The 6,322-nt window shown below is 35.8% G+C and overlaps 1 long non-coding RNA gene across 1 annotated transcript; it reads left to right on the top strand.

Moving 5' to 3' along the window:
* Positions 1 to 332: 332 nt before the first annotated feature.
* On the top strand, positions 333 to 813 carry LOC143614948 (uncharacterized). The gene is made up of 2 exons (XR_013150383.1): positions 333 to 700; positions 773 to 813. It is a non-coding gene; the product is annotated as an uncharacterized LOC143614948 (long non-coding RNA).
* Positions 814 to 6,322: the final 5,509 nt, after the last annotated feature.

Genomic DNA, 6,322 nt, shown 5'->3' with positions numbered 1-6,322 from the left:
TCTCGGTCAAGAACATAGGTTCTCGGCCAAGAACATAGGTTCTTGGTCAGGAACAGTGTTCTCGGTCAACACATGGGTTCTCTGCCGAGAGTTCTCGGCCACTTGGGAAGTGTTGTGGTCTGTGGGCCTGGCCTAACTAGGCCCAAAAGCTAAAGTGATCAGTAGCCTGATCTAGCTAGATAGCCCATATGTAACAATTAAACAAACAAGCCCAACTTAGAAAGCCCATTGGTAAACTAAAATACCAACTTAAGTAATTATACGGTTAATTAACAAATATATATTTAACAGTTAGCTGAGCTCAGTTAAGGAGGGGAATAATGATTAACGGCGAACACAACAGAATCCAGGTGAGTTTCTAGCCCCATTTCCTTGTTATGCTTTCGGGGCTGTGTGCATACTCAATGTGAATGTTAATACACTTACCTTAAATGGTAAGTGTATGTCTTAATGATGAATGTGATAGTTATGTTTAAATTATGAATGTATGCTTGACAGTACGTGAACGACCTTCGGGTATTGAACGTATTGTTAAGGAAAGTATAGTGTAGTATGTATGATATGAGTATGTGAATAAGGAAGTATGTATGACTATGATATGTATGATATTATGTAAGATATGTATGAATGTGATAATGGAGAGGATAATGAAAGGTAAGGTAAGGTTAAAGGGTTGCATACCCTAATAATATATGCGAAGGTTAAAGGGTTGCATACCCTAATAATATATGCGAAGGTTAAAGGGTTGCATACCCTAATAATATATGCAAAGGTTATAGGGCGTAATGCTATTTAAAACGTAAGGTATGAAAGTGAAAGAAAGAAAGTACGAAGGTAAGTAAGTATATTATAAAAGAAAGTACGAAGGTAAGTAAGTATATTATAAACGAAAGTATGAAAGTATGTAGTTATGAATGTGTTGTATGTTGTATGATTAATTAGAACTCACTCAGCGTAGCTGACTTTTAGTATGCACGCAGGTGAGTAGGATGAAGCAGTTTGCTTGAGCGGGGACACATGGTAGAAGAATAAGAGTCTGGCATCTGAAGACTTAAGACGATTTAGAATTAATATTCAAATTGAAAGACAATATGTTTTAATAAAACAAAGCTATGGATTTATATGTGATGTTTTATGAATGTTTTAATATTCCACGAATGCTTTAATTAACTCTGATATAAAGAACTGAGTTTATGAGTAAATCTAACGTCCAAATGTGAGACACTGTTAACGGGGTCTTACAGATAGCATCTAATGACTATAACTTCAGTCTTCTATTCCTTCTTATTTGTCAGTTCTAACCTTTCTTGTTTTCCTATAACATGGGTGGGAAAATACGTCAGCACAAAGCTGGTGAATAACGCTGACTCTAAAATCTCTTTTCAATACCTTTGTGAAACCAACAATAATACCTTTGTGACTACTCATTAGGCACCCAACTAAATTGGGATCAAATTACCCTAAGTACCATGTACGATTAATTATATACACAATATCATTTCTATGAACAGTCTCGTAGACCTTCAGAGGCATGTTGATGATATGCATGGCCTCGGGGAACTCCGAGTTACCATGTATGTTTGGATCCAGACACATGTATACTCTTTATCAGAGTGTCCGTTTCTTATTATTGTATCACAAAGTTTTAAGGATTCGTAAATCCTATGCAAACATTCAGACTCATTATAAAAGGTTTGGGGCGTATTCACCTTTTCTGTTTATAATCAGTTTCAGATACTGATTCATGTTTTCTGTTCTCTTCTTCTTGTTTTGTTTCCTCGGACCAATAGTACGATAATAACTTTTGTATAAATAACTAGATCATCGATCTAGCTTCAGACCTTTAGTCCGTTTTGTATAGCTTTAACCTTAATTAAATAATTGTTTATATAAAACATTTGGACCTTTAGTCCCTTTCTTTATTTACCAATTATATATTATGTTTCTCTTTCAAAAAGAAACATTAGTTTATCTTTATTCTTTTTTATAAGAATATTACATTTCTTAATCATAGAGAAATACTATTTTCACTATAACCTTCGCTTAAGAAAAGTTATATTATTCTTAATCGTAATCTAGGTTCGGCTATAACTCCGACTATGGTCTAAGCCATTTATAATAATAATATAATAACTTAGGCAGAACCCCTTACCTCGCACGGGTATTTGGAGTTAGATATTCCTAAGTTTATACGGGCAGCACTTCTACTCTATGCACGTTTATCGAGATGTTCTTGATTAACTCTTCTTGGCACGCAAATCGAGGCAATGTGTAGGTGTCGCCAGGTCGTGCACGCACTTCGAGACAGAATGCCGGGTTACTTTTTGGGTGGCACACACTTCGAGGAAACGCCGGGTACTTGGCACGGATTACAAGGTTCGGCACGCAAAACGATGTAGAGAGAGAGAGAGAGTGATTTCTAGAGAGAGAGAGTGGCTGTGGGTTGTGAGGAATGAGCCGTAGCCCCTCCTATTTATAGCTGATTTTGAGTCCCATCGTGGTACGCGATGGGCTCCTTTCTGCCTTCGTCGCGTATCGTAACCGCCACATTTTTGAGGTCTCGCCACGTGTCGCCACATGGCCTGACACGTCTGCCACGTGTTGCCACATGGCCTGACACGTATGCCACATGTCCTGCCCTGCTGCCACGTGTCACCAAAGTGTGACACGTGTGTGATGTGTCATCACGGCCAATCGCAGTACGTGATGGCCGTCTCCTTAGACTCATCGCGTTGCACGATGGGTCCATATATATTATTTTTTAGTTTTACTCCCTCGTCTCTTATAACTTGTCACTTCTGGTCTATTTCTCGTTGTCCAAAAATACTAAAGCGGCTCGTGGCGATGCGAGCGTGCGCCATTAAAGCGCCAAATTGCGCCCAACGCCCTTCGCCGTTGCCGTCGCCGTCGTCCTCGCCCGAGCCCGTGCGCTGTGCGCGTCGGGTGCTACGCACCCTCCGCTAGGACCACTTGGTGCATGATATTCATAAAAGAATATTGCTATGGAAAATCTCTTCCTTATAAAGAGCTTCCATTTCTTTACCACTTTCCATGTGGGATGAGATTTATATTCCTTATTTATACCCAAGTAAAGTGCTTCCAGTTTCTTACATCCTTCCATGTGGGATGGAGTTTTCTTCATGTAAGAAGACTTAACTTAGGAAATATTTTTATTTCCTTATTTTTCTTATATTTCCTTATTTAATACTTTCTCATGACTTGTCTTGATATTATTTTTGATCCCTCAACTTTCCTAAGTTGTCAAATTTGGATTGAAATTTTAGGGATGTTACATCCTCCCCACCTTGGAATGAATCTCGTCCTCGAGATTCGTTGGTTTAAGAGTGAATGGTTCTTGCTTTTTGATTGTTGATTAGACTCTATCTAATATGGTTCTTGTTGTTGCAATCTGTATATAGAATGACTAGGGTCTTTATTTTGTTGCTAACTTACATCTTTGAATGATGTAACTAGTCAATAGTTCAGAATATCATTAGTAAATATAAATTGCTAAACACATTGATCAGTTGTGTTTAACTATTTACCTTACCGTTATGTATTCTAAATATTTACTGATTTTAACTACATTATTGTTTTGATTCAGTCTGTCGAATCTATTCCACTAATTTGTTGTTTTGATTCAGTCTATCGAATCCATTCTATCCTTGATCTTGGTTGATGATGTTCACTATATTCTAACAGTATCCTTGTACTTCGGCTTAATTTCATTTTCTATACTTAACGATTGTATTTCTTGAATATCTTCGAGCTATTTTTCTTTGACTTTTTGATCAACCTTTCTAGGTAGTATAATATTCCATCAGTCGTATTTCTTGAACGCATTCTTTTTGATGATATGCTATCCTTGTATTTCTTTAACGATATTTTCTAATCATCTTCCTAGATGATAGGTTAAAGCGTTTTTCATTCTAAGTTCCGAATAAAAATTTTCGGTGTCCAGATATCTTATTGTCTTTTCGAGGTAATGAATATAAGCATTTTTGTGTATTAACACGATCTATATGCTAATATTCATTTATAACTTAGGGAATTAAATACCCTTCTTTGATTACAAAACTTCTCGTTTAAGAACGAGTTACAATTAATATACAAAAGTTTAGCTAGTCTATCTTGACATTTCTTTGATGTGATATTGTCATTTATTAATCTTGACTAGATTTTCTTTTCGGGCATTTAGTATTAAAGTGACCCGTTTCTCCACATGTAAAACATACTCCTAGCTTCTTATGACATTCTTCTATTGTGTGTCCTGCTCTCTTGCAGTATGCACAATTGTTCGTATTTTCTAGTCGACACTTTCCAGTATGTTTTCTTCCATAAGTCTTACATGCTGATTTGGTAGTACTTTCTTCTCTTCCTAACTTCTTGGAATTTTTAACTTTCTTGGTTTCCTTGTCTTTCTCCTTTTCTTCTTCTTGATTCCTTATCATGCTGTTGATTAAGTATCCGACCACTTCCATAGCCGAATCAACTGTTTCTGGCATATGGGATCGTACCATGTCTCTTATTTCTCTTGGTAACCCATATATATAACGAGTTACTTTATTATATTCCGGAGTTACTAAATGTGGAACCAATCGGCAGTAATCTAGAAATTTAATGTTATATTCCCTAAGATTTGTGCCAATAACCTTGTGATTCCATAACTCGGTTTGAATTCGATCCAACTCATGAGTTGGACAAAATTTCTTTATTATAATACCTTTGAATGTTTCCCAACTTAAGTTATACATTGTTTCTCGACCCTTGGTTTGAATCAGGATGTTCCACCATTCAAGAGCTTCTCCCTTGAACATTTGTGAAGAATACTGGATAGCTTCCTCACCAGTACATTTGCTTATGGTGACGATTGATTCTTGTTTTTCTAGCCATCTCATAGCGGCTATACAATCCGAGTCTCCATGAAATTCTTTAGGATCGTAAACTTTAAAGTTCTTAAAGTTACATCCTTTTTGGATCTTTCGTTTCTTTCGTTTCTTGTTCCTTGGATTATTATCAAACATAGAGCTATCATAAGCTTCTTCCTTTCTTGAAGGAACAGATTTACTTCGACTCCTCTTGTTAGATTTTGGTCGACTTTGACTTGTAGAAAAGTCCTTCATAGCTTCCTTAATCATCTTTTGAATTTCTTCTTTATATTGGGTGGGAATTTCATTATCCTTATCTTTATTCTTAATGTTTTCTTCATTCACAGTTTTCTTGGGAGGACTGTTGTGAGAATTTGCACTTTCTTCTCTTGACATACTACATTAAAATTTTAAAAGATAAGTTCAATATTCGAAGAATTCAAAACATATCTTTTATTCATCTTATTATAGTTACAAGAGTGCATATTATTTGTTACAACTATATTCTCTACAATTACTAAGGTTTTATTTCTTCCAGCGAATGACTAATTTCTTGATCTTGTTATCTTTCTTGATATCCTCCTTTTCTTTTTGTTCCACTTCCACCTCTTCCATTATTTCTTCCTTTTGAGTGCGAACAACGTAAGAATATTGAGTTGTAGGAATATTAAAGTATTCTTGTTCCCGGGGATATTCTTCCGGATAAGTCATTACTTCTTCCTTTGGCGTCATTGGTTTCTTGGATCTACTTGATCCTGTTCCATATGTGTTTGAAATTATCTGAGCTAGTGGAATGTCAGAATCATATGAATCCGAATCTTCCTCCATTTTTGTTCGACATGTACTTTCATCGCTAGATATAGGAATTGGGAGAAAAGACGTTCCCATAAATCCTTTTCCTTTACCAGTTTGAGGCTGACATGATCCTTGGCTAGATTGAGAATCAGACATCTGCGCGAGGTTAAATTTAGGGATAGGGAGACGCTCCTATCTTATTTCGTTATATCTTATCCGTATTATTTCTAGATAGTATTCAACTAAGCATCTACTTTGCTTGAATCAATATTTGTATAATAAGTTTTCAAAACTTATCCTTAATCAAAGCCTAGGTATAATTAAATACCTAATTCGCTAAAATTGATGGCTCTGATACCAACCTGTCACACCCCCATCTCGGGCCTAGGAGTGGACCAATAGTTGGAACCTGTTTTGTAAATAAATCAGAGTTGCGGTTTGTAGCGGAAGTCTTTAAAATATTTATATTGAAAACTTATTAAAAATCTCGGGTTTAAATACCCGCTTGATATTTCAAATACATTTCTTTATAAAACATAACTCTTTTATAATATTTTCAAATAAAATATCTGAGCCATCAAATATCATCTAATGACTATAACTCCAATCTTCTATTCCTTCTTGTTTGTCTGTTCTAACCTTTCTTGTTTCCTTGTAAC

This window comes from Bidens hawaiensis, unplaced genomic scaffold (assembly GCF_021521415.1).
Source record: "Bidens hawaiensis isolate Kalapana, Puna unplaced genomic scaffold, B.hawaiensis_p1.1 tig00041522_1, whole genome shotgun sequence".
In the NCBI taxonomy this organism is placed as follows: Eukaryota; Viridiplantae; Streptophyta; class Magnoliopsida; order Asterales; family Asteraceae; genus Bidens; species Bidens hawaiensis.
The sequence above is the reverse complement of the archived record's forward strand: the minus strand, read 5'-3'. Positions and strand labels throughout refer to the sequence as shown.